Genomic DNA, 14,521 nt, shown 5'->3' with positions numbered 1-14,521 from the left:
TGTAATATCCAACTCAATGCAGATGTTTTCTCAAGGAGAAAGAAAGAACTCAAGATCGTGATGTACTCCATGTGGATACTCGTGGCTTGTGTCGAAAGAGTTATTGAACGATAACACCAAAATACTTCCCTGAGACGTGATGAATGTGGGAATAAGTAATTCGACAAGTTATAAAAATGTACCGATTAAATGTAGTCAAATAAACAAAGGTTTTGAAGGTGTCAACTTTGTCCACTTATATTTTGCTTTAGACCGAATCTGGAAAAATTTCAAAACAAACGTGAATCTTTCTTACATACTACTTAAAACTCAAGTTCTGTAATCAACAGTAGACAACAGGAAAATGGAATAGAAGAAATTAGTGAATCAACAGGACATTGTAATACATTTGTGAAGTACGACGGTGATTCAAAAAGTAATGGCTCTATATTTTATTTGTGTTTGACAGATAGCACCGATACAGATGTCAGTGGACAGCTTGCATTGTCAGCTACAAATAGTGGCATAAGTTCTCAACATAGTCCCCATTACGAGCAACATACTTGCGCCAACGCGAAACAAGGTTTTTTATGCCGTAGACGAAGAATTGTGGTGGCTGCTGGCGATGCCGAACTGCTGCTTCCACCTCCGCGTCAAGGTAATCCTTAACTTCAAGGAAGAGCCGGAAGTCGCAGGGCCCAAGATTCGGACTATAGGCAGGATGAGGCAGAATGTTAACAACACTTTGCCAGCACATGGGACAACTTTGAATTTTTTTTGGCAGAGAAGAGAACGTGTAGCGTTACGCTTTTCCATTTTGGGGGGCCAGGTTCTACCCATGACCCAAATATTGATCCCTGATGGTGATGGCATCGACCAAGATTTGGTGATTTGGCTCCCTGTCACGCTGCAAAATCGGTGAAATCATGGTTTGAGGAGCATGACCAGGAGCTATCACACCTCCCCTGGGTCCCACAATCACCAGATCTGAAATCATTGAGCCATTGTGGTCTGAGTTTGAAAGGCGTGTTCGATCTCATTACCCTCCACCAGCATCCCTTAAGAAACTGGAGCATGTTTTGGAGAAATAATAGTACAAAATTCCACACACCACGATTCAGGAACTGCATACGTTCGTTCCATGTCGTATCCAAGCAGTTTTGGACGCAAAAGGAGGCCCCACACCATACTAGGTATGATTTTGACACTTCTATTTTTTTGTCTATCCCATATATATATATATAGTGGTGTCTGTCAACAAGAAACTTCAGATCCAAATTGAAAGTGCCTATGCAGGGGTGCCCACAAGGGGGGGCTATGACGCAAACTGCGTCATTGAAATATTTGGGAGGGGGTAAAAATCTATATAAATATGTTTGAGGGTGTGTAAAAATTAATCGAAAAGGTTTTTTTTTTCCATGGAAGAACACGGATAGACAATTGAGGGGGGTGCGTCATGGACATAAGGGGGGGGGGCACCACTGGACTATGTTTGTGACTCTTAATCTCTTGAAACACGTAACCGATCTCGTTCAAATTTTTGACGTATGTCTGGCCTGGGAGTGTTTTTAGCTATTCATTTTGACGGTAGAACTTAGGGGAGGGGAGGAAGGGGAATTATAAAAAAATAAATGAAATTTAATAACTCGAACCTAACGACCAACCTCGATCAAATTTTCAACATAGCTAACGTTCCTGTCTGGGATGCATTTTACAATTTCACTTTGACAAAAGAAATTAGGTGATGGGGAGGAGGGGGAGGTATACAAAAGCAATAAATATAAAAATAAAAGTAACCATCTTCGTGAGTTAATAACTCTTGAAACACCCGATCGATCTCAATCAAACTCTCAACATAGATGAAGTTCGAACCTGGGAAGATTTTTATTATTCCATTTTGATAATGGAACTTAGGGGAGGAGAGGAGAGTAAATATATGAAAATGAATAAAACTTAACTCTTGAACCACCCGAGCCATTTCAATCAAACTTTCAACGTGTAGATAAGGTTCGGACCTGGGATGTTTTCATCATTTTACTTTCACGGCACAATGTAGGAGAGGGGAAGGGGGACATATATATGTAAAAAAAATAAATAAATAAAAGTGACTGTTTTTGTGACTTCATCACGCTTAAATTACCGAACCGATCTTAATCAAATGATCAACATAGATGAGGTTCGGACCTGGGGTGGTTTTTATCATATCCCTTTGACGGTAGAACTTAGGAGGAGGGGAGGGGAGAGATTATAAAAATAAATATTACTTAACTCTTGAACCACCTGACATATCTCGATCAAATTTTCAACACATGACGTTCGAGCCTGGAAAGTTTTTATATATATATATATATATATATATATATATATTTTCACTTTGACGGTAGAACCTAGGGGGGATGGGAAGGAGAAATTAATATATAAAAATAAATAGAACTTAACTCTTGAACCACCCAACCGATCTCGATCAAATTTTCAACATACATGACATTCGGGCCTGGGATAACTTTTATCATCCCGTGCCCCGCAACATGAGGATTGAGAGAAATATAAAAATCACCGAAAATGACCAATATCAAAGAGCGCTTTAGTAATAGTAAACTATTTTTTCCTTAATTTAACCTAGCGAAATCGTGGTGCGTCTTAAATTCGAGTAATTATCGAGAAATTCTTAAGGATATTATTAACGTGTTATTAAAATTACTTTGCTAGCCATAAATATTTTAAATTTTTGTATCATAATCAATTATTCAGACAACAACAGTGTCCTGCACTTGCGCAGGACTTGCGGGCTTACTAGTTATTATTATATAAGCAAATTATAATAAGTGTTATTATAATTATTCATTCATTAAGTCATGGATGAATTTAGTGAAGACCTCTGAGTTTTATTACTGGGACAAACAAAATTAGTTCCAGATAGTAACTCAGATTTTTTTATGTTTTAATTTTTTGCATGGCTAATATTGTCGCCACTCATGCGTAAGTGAATGATAAAGTTTTTATTTTATTTTCTTACAGGTATCCATATAAATGATTGGAAGAGACTGACAAATTCAGTTTCTGTATTATTAATAGATGATGATATAGTTCCTTGTGCTGCATCGTGTCTTCTCTGATAAAAGGATCTCGCTGTAAGTATTTAATTTTAAAGAAGTGTTTTCAAAACACAACTAAATGTGCTTTTATATATATATATATATATATATATATATATATATATATATATATATATATATATATATATATATAAGTACTGGGTGTATTTAATACTACTACCTGTAGAATAATGGCAAGGAAACTTGGCTATCAACTGTAGTTAGGATATTTCAATTTCCAAAAAGAGATTATCGTTGATCCGCAAAAAAGTACAGCGTGTTTATAAATGAATGGTTCGGTTTTAAGAATTAATAATGAATCTCCACGGGGGAAACCTATACTGTAAGCAGTGACAACTGTCCAAGTTCCTCATGCGCTACCTGATGTTTGCTCGTCGTGCTGCTTAGTTTGTCGTTTTTCCTGCGGAACGGCAGCGTCAGTTTCCGAGGTGGCTTCGCAACAGGAAAAGGCTTTCTGTGTGCTCCGTTTTAAGGTGTCCAGATCTGTGGTTACAGTGCAGCATGAATTTCGTGCACGTTTAGGGAAGACCCACAACACAAGAATAACATTAATAGGTGGTACCGACAGTTCGTGGAAACTGAATGCATGTGTGAAAGCAAGAGTTCTGGTCGACCTCGTATGTCTGATGTATATTTTTCTTCGAACAAGAAACTGTGACCGGTCGAGAGTTTCTTAATCGTGTTCTTTACCATCGCTGGATTGGACGTTCTGCAACAGAAGACAACCATCTTCTCCCCTGGCCACCCCATTCGCTGGGTTTAACACCATGCGATTTCTTTCTTTAGGGGTTTGTTAAAGACAGAGTTTATGTACCGCCAATGCCCGTGTCCCTTGAGGAAGTTGTGAGATCGAATAATGCATGCAATGCAGACTATCACGGCGGACGATCTACACCGAATATGGGAATAATTTGATTGCCGTGTAGAAGTGTATCGTGTGACCAAGGGTGCACATTAGGATGGAGTGAAAACAGGCCAAAAAATTTTTTTTTTCGAAATTCGAATTTGGATATGGGGCAGAAGTTGCATCATATCGTAGTACTTTACCATGGAAAATTTTAATTCTCTAAAATATTCGTAGCCGGGGGTCAATGGGCCTTAAGTTTCGTAGATTTTGTAAACAAATACACGTTTTTTGTGTATTTGTGTAATTATTAGACAGCTCTTCGCTTGAAGTAGACTGTAATTTGAAGGTGTTAAGATTCGTTGTCGTGACGAGTTGCATTTCTAAGGCTACCGAAGTTCATATTCTGTGTTACAGGCTACATCAAGCCAGAACTCACCACTAAGAGGTGGCTGCCGTCGAGTTCAATCCCACGCACTCGCTAACATTACATTGAATGTTTCATAAGTTTCGTTCACGTCTTCCTGCAAAATACTGCGACTTTGTCTCAAAAGTAGGCATGTATTTTCTCGAGTCAATTTTGGAACGAATAAAGAAATCGCTCTCTCGTGCCTCACATACTGAAAGAAGTTTCACTAATTATTTCCACTACTCACGTATATTTCAACTCAGGGATATCAATACATGTATTTTCTGAAGCGCGAATTTCTTGCAATTTTTCATCTGTCTCATGAGTCAGTATTAGCGTTCTGTTATATTACACTCATTCCAGTTTATCATTTCTGTGTAATTATTAGTCTCGATGTTTAATACTGGCACTTCGAAGAAACAAATTTCAAAAGGTTTACACTGCTTTGTGGATTGGAATATTTTCTCAGCAGCAAGGATACGTGTAGTTGATCTGTCGACATCAATCATGGCAATGAGAATGTTTTGAGGATGCACATAGAATGCATTTCTGGAAATTACTTTATTGACTGGAGTCTCGTATAGTTCTTGCAAACATCGCGAAAGTTTTATGGTCAAGAACAAATGTTTAGCTCCGTATTTGACAAGAGGTTTCAATTTGATTTTGAACCACACTGGTTCATATACTTTTACCAAGAACTTTGATTGAGTTTTGAGCTCCTCTGAAGGATTTGGTATTGATATATATACACCTATAGACGCAAAAGTCTGTAAGCCACTGTTAACCAGCGAACATGCCCAAGTTTCCCAGGTTTCTTAATCTGCTGGGCTTTTATCAGTCTCATCTTATTACAGATTGGAGTATTTCACACAATACCTCTGATCATAACTGAGATCAGGCACATTTAGGAGTGTAGGAGGTTCTGAAGAAATATTTTCGAAGCCGTACACTGAATTTGTTTCACATTTCACAAATGATCTACCAATAGAGTCAAAGAAAGTGTAAAGGCCAGTATTTACACCATCGATTTCTTTTAGTAAATGACGAAGTGGTAGTTCAATGAACTGCAATAAGCACATGCATCACTGCAAGGGCCTCCGTAAATGGTTTCCGAGCACTCTAATCACTCCTCCTTTTGACCCAACATTAATATTAGTGCCATCGCAGCCGTTAGCTACCACATCTGATAGATCCACATTATTTTCTTGTAATTCGCGGCAGATGAAACTAGCAATATTCTTTGCTGATGCTGATCCGGTCAAAGCATTTCCAGCATAGCCGAGAAATTTGTTACCCCTTTCTACATGATACAATAATGTTCTTCTATCTTCATATCTCTGTCTTCCGGACATCGTGAGCGTTTGGTCTTTCTTCCAATCAAAATAGATGGCACGAGGTTTCACTTTATTAACAGTCTCTTTGATTCTTACACTTATACCATTTTTCACAAGCTTTCTTTGAATTTTACTTCTGTCAATTATGTTTTGCGACTGCTCTGGACTCACATATTAAAAATCTTCCAAAACCGCAGTAGCATTTGCTGCAATTTTTCTTCTGGCCACGCCGGTTTCCTCCTTCACTTTTGCTAATGTTGGGATGAATTTTCTAATTTGCGTGCATCCAATCTGTGCTTGCTCTCTTGTCTTCTTCAAAGGATATTTCCAACTAAAATATGATCTCCTCCAGCTTCAGTGTGTTCTTTATTGTCTTCCTATCTTTTTTCCGAAGATGACAAGTAGTCTGAAGATTCGATAATATAACTATAGTAGAGTATAATACTCTCTGGTTGAAAGCTTCACCGTAAGGTCGCTTTTTGGATTTCCTTCTCTTTTCTTGAATTTCTTTGTCCAAGTGATATCAATAATACCGAATATCATTTTTTACTCACCACCCAGCAACACAAATAGGCTACTTATCGCCCGGGGCAAGAACTCTCATTAGGACCTCCCGATCAACCAAACCAAAAGGCTCTCCAATTATACCTGATATTGGCATCGGACAGTAGTTCTATTCCATTCTTTCTTCAAGTGGTAAAGCTTGATTTCAAAATTGTAGTACATATTTTAATTTTCGGTACAAGATAAAACACTAAACTACTTTGTAACTGATTGACAAATACACCCTCCATTCCAAAAGAAACCGAACTTTTGAAAACAAATAGTACCACTAGTGCCATCTGTTGTAATATTTTACCGGTAGATGGCGTAGTCCCTCATTGACAACTGGTATAAATGTCATGACATTTGGATGCACGGCAACAAAGTTATTGCGTTTCAACTGTCAGTGTGTTGTGTACATCGGTCGGAAAATGAGTTTCAAACAACGAGCTGCAATTGAGTTTTGTGTTAAACTGGGTAAAACTTTTAGTGAAACGCACCAAATGCTACAAAATGCATATGGTGATGAGTGTCTATCCCGTACGCAAGTTTACGAGTGGTTCAGGCGATTCAAATCGGGTAGAGAGACGCTGGATGATGACGAAAGATCAGGCCGTCCCAGAACCAGATTATCGGAAGAAAACATCGAAAAAGTGCGTGAATTCATCAAACATAACAAAAAATCGTCGGTGAAAGTTATTGAAATGGAATTAGGCATTCCTCAAACAACCGCATACCGCATTTTGACCGAAGTTTTGGGCCTTAAGAAGGTTAATTCGCGGTTTGTACCACACAAACTCACCGAAGACCAAAAAGTTGATCGAATTGCGCATTGCAAAGACATCGTTAAAAGTGCTCGGCAGGATCGAAACTTCTTGAAATCGATTGTAACTGGTGACGAGACGTGGTGTTTTGAATATGAGCCCGAAACAAAGCGGCAAAGTGCTGAATAGAGAGCGCCGGATGAAGGAACACCCAAAAAAAGTCGCTTGGTGAAGTCAAAAGTTAAGGTGATGCTGATTTGTTTTTACGATTCAAAAGGAATTATCCACAAAGAATTTGTTCAGCCCGGCCAGACAGTCACTGGAGAGTTTTACTTGGGCGTCATGAAGCGTTTGCTGGCAAGAATTCGTCATATTCGGCCCGAATATCGCGAAATCGGCAGTTGGACTCTTTTGGACGATAATGCACCATCACATCGTTCGCGACTTGTAACTGAATTTTTGGTCAAAAATCACATTATTCGGTTGCATCATCCGCCCTATTCACCAGATCTCGCTCCGTGCGATTTCTATCTGTTCCCGAAACTGCATTTGGCGATGAAAGGAAAGTGGCACGCATCGATTGATGCCATTGAGAAGGCGACGACCGCCGTCCTAAAGACCATTCCAATAAAGGACATGGAGAAGTCGTTTGACAACTTGTTGGAGCGTGCAAATATGTGTATCGATGCAGAAGGGGAATACATTGATTAATAAAAATGATTTGTTCCAAAATGTACATTGCTTTTTTGTTTTTTTAAAACGTTCGGTTTCTTTTGGAATGGAGGGTGTAATCTGAGAGTAGCATGCTTGATACATTCTTACAGTCTTAGCGAAATAACTGCAAATCACAATGGTTTTGGAATTATATCAGGATGTGGATATGTGTAGAATGAATCAACAGTCTTTTGCTTTAAAATAGAATATTTAATTATGAAAAACAATCAAGCTGTTGTTTTGAGTATACTCGAATATTTTACAAATCTCTTAAATCGATGTAAGTTAAATGAAAACACAAAAAGGTGGAACTAAAATTTAACCTTGCGGGCTCTTTTGGATGCAGAGGTTTTTACAATGTCCTCAAAACATAGCTTTGAAGCTAACTTAGTATATGCTCTGTGGATATGATTCTAAGGTTTGTGAGTCGTTGTTGCCTGTTAAATTTCTGAGGTAATTTTCTTTTATGATCTTTAGTTTGCTAAAACTCCTTTCCTTGCTTTATAGTGAAAATAATTATTTGCCCAGTTTTGCGCCCCCCAATTTGGCGCCCGGGGCACAAGCTCCGTTTCCCCCCTAGTTACGTCACTGTCACCACCAACCAAACTATTATACTATTAACAATACTGCCAAAAGTTCATTGTAGAATATCAGAAGACTTATTAAATAGCAAAAAGCTTTTTTTTTTATGACAAACTCACAAAATGCTTATAGTTGACCACTTTTCGTCTTATTATTCCCAAGGTTCAGGACCATTGCGCCCCGGCTAAAAATAATTTTAGAGAATTAAAAATTCATGTTGTTATCTATTGACAAAGGATGCATCTTTTGCCCTCTATCCATAATACAAATTAAAGTCTACATTCAGCGAAGATTTGCTAAATAGTTACATAGTAAACGGAAATTGATTTGCAAACTCTCAAATTTAAAGCCCCTAGCGCCCCGGCTAAAAATTATTTTTGAGAATTGAAATTTTCTATGGTAAAGTACTACGATATGATGCAACTTTTGCCCCTTATCCAAATTCGAATTTCGAAAAAAAAAAATTTCGCTCCACCCTAGTGCACATATTGAAGGCTTGTGATTACGCATCAGAAACTTGGACAGTTGCCGTTGCTTATGCCGTAAGGTTTGTTCATATAATGTAATTGATAGATTTATTATTAATTTTTAAAACCGCACCATTCATTTATAAACACGCTGTATTATAAATTAACGAAAAGTGGGCAAAGCGGACTAGAGAAAGTGCTGCAACGTGTCGGCTTGTTCTGTAAACTACGCTTGGACAGATTTTAGCGGTATGAATATGGGGCATTACCGTCCAGGAAATAACATTTAGACATTGGTTGGATGAACTTGACTTCCTAAGATTGATGTACTTCCTGTGTGATCCGATGTGCGATGTGACATGGGAGGGGCTGCTGACCTGGGAAAAGATTATGATATGGCCCCTAAACAATAAGAAAACCACCACCAAGTTCGGCAGTCGGGCGAAGATAGCTCACATCGTTGTCCACTGACGGAGAAGAGGATTAAGGTCGACTCGTCCAACCAAATGGCGCATTTTCAGATCTCTTACCTTCAGTTTAGTGATCATTGCATAATGTTCGTCTTACTTGAGCATTTTGCTAGTTAAATATTTGGTCTAGGAATTAATTCGTGCGGTTGGTACGCACACATTGAAGCTGTAGTACAAACACAAAATACATAAATACCTTAAGAAAAATATTGTCCAGCGTTAGCCACCACTTTCGCCCATCTGTCAGGCAATGTACGGATTCCGTGGCGAAAGAAGTCCTCATCCTTGGAAGCGATCCAGTCAGAGACCCATGTTTCGATATCTTCTGAAGAAGTAAACCGCTGTCCAATCAAATCGTTGTTCATGCAATCGAACAAGTAGTAGTCCGAAGGAGCAACGTCTGGTGAATACGGCGGGTGGGGTAAAACTTCCCATCCGACATTTTCTAAGTAGGTTTTGACCGGTTTTGCGACATGTGGGCGAGCGTTATCATGTTGAACAATAAGTTTATCATGTCTGTTCTCCCATTCTGGTCGTGTTCTGGCCAGAGCTTGCTTCAAACGCATTAATTGTCGTCGATAACGTTCTCCATTCATAGTTTCACCCGGTTGCAGCAGCTCATAGTACACCACACCTTTCATATCCCACCATATGCACAGCATAACCTTTGCACAGTGAATATCTCGTTTTGGTTGTGATGGACCTGGTTCACCTGGTTTCACCCAGGCCTTTTTTCGTTTAGGGTTCTCGTAATGGATCCACTTCTCATCACCCGTAATAATTCGATGCAGAAACCCCTTTCTGCTCTGTCGTTGAAGCAGCAATTCGCAAATGGTTTTTCGTCTTTCAACGTCTCTGTCTTTCAATTCATGTGGAACCCAATGTGACATCTTTTGAATCATTCCCATGGCTTTCAAGCGTTTGGAGACTGTTGTTTGATCAACGCCTAATGCTGCTGCAAGTTATTCCTGCGTTTGACACGAATCCTGCTCGAGCAATGCTGTCAATTATTCGTCTTGAAATTTTTTTGGCTGTCCAGCTCGCTCTTGGTCTGCCAAGCCGAAATCACCACTTCTAAACCGTGCAAACCACTTCTGACACGTTCGCTCAGCTAGAGCATGGTCACCATACACTTCCACCAAAATACGATGACTTTCAGTCGCACTTTTCTGCATGTTAAAGTAATGCAGCAGGACACCCCGCAAAAACACTTTATCAGGCACAAATTGCGCCATGTTCACTTAACTACAAACTGGTGTTGTTGACGCTTTAATCCACTGCCCTATACTACGAACGATACGCGATGACAGGGGTTTGCAACACATGTGTGGATACACGGAACTGTGGGACGCTCCGTTCGTTGCGCCATCTCTTGTCCACCCGCACGAATTAATTCCTAGACCAAATAGTTTAATATAAGTACAGTAGACTGTCGGATTACGAACTTAATCCGTTCCGTAACGGAACTCGTAAACCGAAATTATTTTCCCATTAAAATTAATGTAAATATTAATGTTTTAAGAACGGAAACATGGTCCTTAGATTTTTCTAGGATGAAGAATATATCATTTTACAAATATTTACAAAAGCAAGTAACATTAAATAAAATAAACCAGTATGAGGACCACAAACACGAGAAGAGCAAAAAAGAAATGGTAGTTTTTGAACACAGAACTCTGACCGATAATGTTTACAGCGACTGGTAAAAGCACTATAGGCGGGTGAAGTTGTCAGTACAGGCATGTGTTCGCATCCGCATCCAGAAATATTATTGGCAGGCCCGTATCCACTGGGGAATTAGGGAGGCCGGCACCCCTAAATTTTTACTGATCCCCCTAAAATGTTCACGGTAGGCTTGCAAATGAACTATAACATGGTGATGAACTGTAATATGATTGGATCGGTCCCCCCTAACCTTTACAACCTTCCCCTACATTTTTCGGCTGGCTACGGGCCAGATTGTTTTAAGGCGAGGGAAAGTTTATACACAAGACTTGTTCATAGATGGAATTGGAGAAAGAGCAGGGTTTTTTTTTTTTTTTTTTTTTTTTTTTTAAATATAAGGTTTTTGGAGTTTTGTCTGTTACAGAAGAATGAAGAGTGCGGTAATTTTAATGCATGGAGTTGGCAACTGTGTAGAGTTTCAGCCACCCGCCTTGTACTACGCTAGTTGTATGTAAACACAAATCGCGACTCATTTTTAAAACTGATCTGGCGAAGAAGTCCGATCAGTTATTCGATTTCTGGGGGTGAAACATGTAACTACGGCTGAAATTTGCCGGCAGCTGGTAGAGGTTTATGGAGATACAGTAATGTCTCTTCAATATGACGCAGAGTGGATCAAAAGTTTACGGCTATGGTAGAGAAAACGTCACCGATGAGGAGCGCAGTGGATGACCCAGCACAGCATCAACAGATTTGAACATCTCGCTGGATATGCTGGTTCACGTTAATAGCAGGATCACTTTACGGCACCTGATGGCAAAATTGGGAATGTCGTTCGGAAGCGTTCGTCATATTGTGCACGAAATTCTGCAATATCGGAAAGTTTGTTCCCGATGGGAACACGCAAGGACAGAATTTTTACCAGGAGGAAATCTTCAAACTCATCCCACGATGTAACAGATGCCTCAACCGATATAAAGATATAGAGACTATGTTGAAAAATAACCTAATGTATGTACTATCTGTCGGCTGTATTAGTTGTATGAAATAATAGTCTATATATACGTTTCGCTGCAGGCTTTGTAAACTTACTTTCTGATCACTCCTCGTAAACTTTGATAATGTTGATGGAAAAAAAAGTTACTGTTTGATGCAGTTATATGCAGGGCCGTGCCGTGGGAAGGGGCGAGCGGGGCAACGGCCCCGTGCGCCGAAGTAAAGGGGCGAAAAATTCGGGAGAAAAAAGGAAAAAAAGATAGGAAAAATTGCTTGGAATATATGTATGGGGGCGTCGTCGTATACGTTCGCCCCGGGCGCTGATTTTCCACGGCACGGCCCTAGTTATATGTGCTATGTGCTGTAAAGAATAGGTAGTTTATGAAGTCTAGAATCCATTTTTGTTTAAAGTACTTGTATATTATGATTTAGTTTACAGAATTTGTAAGGCAAAAACTACGTTGGGTTTCACCCAAAAAGCGGATTAGATAAAATACAGAAATAGTAGGCGTCAATTGTGACGTAATAGAAAAGATTCTCCATTAGTACATTCATTTCATATTTTTTTCTTTTAAAAACATAGGAACTAGTTTTTCGTATTCCGTTCTGAATAGATTAATTACATTCTTTCTGTCCTCTGAGTGACAAACTGTCAGTTGACATGTATTAATAGTCTCTGAAAATCGGATGAGAGAGATGATCATTCGGTAGGAAAAATTCTAATTTTAGTTTTCAGGGGAAAAAATAATAAAAAATAAAACGAACTAGCCAGTCACTTTCTCCATCAAATGACACAAACGAGATTCAGAAGCAAATTAAATTCTGAAGGGGTAATGATGTGGAAAAAGATAACTCTTCTACCAAACAGTTAAATTTCGCCTTTAAAATTACCAGTACGTTCCTTCGACGTTTAATTTCAGTATTTTCTGTGTTCATGTGTGTGTATGTGTGAACATGTTTCTGTATGGTGAGTGTAAAGGCTCGTCTAACGCCATTAGATGGCAGCTGATTATCTCTATCTTCCCAAAGTATTTTGTAGGAAATTAAATACAATTTCTAATTTTACTTCCTAGGATATATATATATATATATATATATATATATATATATATATATATATATATATATATATATATATATATGTGTGTGTGTGTGTGTATGTATGTATGTATGTGTGTGTGAACATGTTTCTGCATGGTGAATGTAACGGTTCGACTGTCGCCAATAGATGGCGGCACGTTATCCGTTTCTAAAGTATTTTGTATGAAATGAAGTGAAATTTATAGTGGAGTGGATTTTTGAGTTTAGCGTCCCTTTCAGCATCGAGGCTATATGAAGAGGGACCTGTGTGTGTGTGTGTGTGAGAGAGAGAGAGAACACATGTTTCTGCATGGTGAATGTAACGGCTCGACTGTCGTCAATAGATGGCAGCACATTATCCCTTTCTAAAGTATTTTGTATGAAATATCCCATGATATATATAATATATATATATATATATATATATATATATATATATATATATATATATATATATATATATAATATGTGTGTGTGTGTGTGTGTGTGTGTGTGTGTGTGTGTGTGAGAGAGAGAGAGAGAGAGAGAGAGAAACATGTTTTTACATGGTGAGTGTAACGGCTCGATTGTCGCCAATAAATGGCAACGCATTATCCCTATCTTTCAAAAGTATTTTTCATGAAATGAAATGAACTTTCTAGTTTTACTTCCCCGATTATGCCCTTTGAGCTAAATGAGACAGAGAATTAATAGAAGTGATTGATTTTGACACTTCAGGCTTTCCCCTGACGTAGAGCCTACAGTCAGATGATCATTTTGAGAGAAACACAGTTGTTAAAAATTGGAAGCATTTTTATTTAATAGAATTTTTTAGTCACTTCAATTCTAAAAGGTAATGATATATATTATTAAACATTTTGACAAAATGCTGTTAATTAATTTTTTTAGAGATGTATACTATTTCAACATAGTGCGACATATTTTGTAATAATGCCTGAAGTGCCCTTTAAAAAAACTGAAAAGTAATAGTACAATTAAATATACATGTAGAAAACGAAATGAGTGTAATGAAAACAAATGCAAAGCACAGTTATGTCAAATGTACTAGAATTTTCTGCAGAACACGTTTAATCTAGTTCCTGGCTGTAACTGACATGAACATGAGAAAAACTTTCACTTTTACTGGATTATTGCCATTTAAGGGACTAGATTCAATGATATACCTATATGTTTACATTGGGATTTCTGTTATAACAAAAGAGACACTGACCAAAGCTTAAAACTTTACTTTATTTTAAATTATAATATATATATATATATATATATATATATATATATATATATATATATATATATATATATATATATATATATATATATATATATAATATAAGAAATATATTAAATAAATTATAATATAAATAAAGAATTTAAACTCTGTTATAACAACATTTATATATATTTCTGTATTTTCATTAATTTCGATCGTGTCTGAAGAAGGATATGCTAGATATCCGAAACAGTTACAAATTATAATTTAAAATAAAGTAAAGTTTTAAGCTTTGGTCAGTGTCTCTTTTGTTAAAACAATTAATCCAAAGCCATGAATAGTCTTACT

The 14,521-nt window shown here is 37.8% G+C and overlaps 1 protein-coding gene across 2 annotated transcripts in view; it reads left to right on the top strand.

Moving 5' to 3' along the window:
- The window catches only part of Mrtf (Myocardin-related transcription factor), a 548,717-nt gene that overhangs the window by 159,097 nt on the left and 375,099 nt on the right, over positions 1 to 14,521 (top strand). For both annotated transcript variants that reach the window (XM_081750581.1, XM_081750580.1), the window contains one exon: positions 2,998 to 3,110. The gene's annotated coding sequence lies outside the window, so the exon portion shown is untranslated. The remainder of the gene's footprint in view (positions 1 to 2,997; positions 3,111 to 14,521) is intronic.

Source organism: Thermobia domestica, chromosome 3 (assembly GCF_964235325.1).
Source record: "Thermobia domestica chromosome 3, izTheDome1.hap1.1, whole genome shotgun sequence".
Lineage (NCBI taxonomy): Eukaryota > Metazoa > Arthropoda > Insecta > Zygentoma > Lepismatidae > Thermobia > Thermobia domestica.
The sequence above is the reverse complement of the archived record's forward strand: the minus strand, read 5'-3'. Positions and strand labels throughout refer to the sequence as shown.